Below are 503 nucleotides of genomic sequence, written 5' to 3' on the forward strand. Positions count from 1 at the left end.
TGCTCACTGACGGTATACATCTCTTGCTAGTACACACAGATGTGTGTGTGCAGTAATTTAATATACATAAACTAGAGCCATGGGGTATTGTGTGTTTTATTGGACATTCACTGTGTGTGCCTGGCCCTGCACTGTGATGATGAACTGCTTTTTGCAGTGAGGGAAAACAGGAAATAATAATAATAACAGATGAATTTATATCTATAATTGCGTATATACATACACATATAGACTTATACCCATAGTTGGTATATATTTCTGTGTTTACTGGGTAAATTGGGCTAATGGTTAATATCTTTGTTTGCTTGTGATTTGCTGGGTCATTCTGTGCTTTTGCCCTGCACGGTTTTTGGTAATTAGTTTTATGAGAGCAAGGAAAAAATAGTAGTTAATACAATTTGTATTCGTAATTGCTTTAACAGACCAGCATATTCAGTGGTCTGTGAGTTATTTTTGTGCAGTTGGTCCTGTTCTTAATTTGTGTTTTTTTTTTTTTTTCGTTT

This window comes from Trypanosoma theileri (assembly GCF_002087225.1).
Source record: "Trypanosoma theileri isolate Edinburgh chromosome Unknown TM35_Tth_45_V1, whole genome shotgun sequence".
Taxonomy (NCBI): domain Eukaryota; phylum Euglenozoa; class Kinetoplastea; order Trypanosomatida; family Trypanosomatidae; genus Trypanosoma; species Trypanosoma theileri.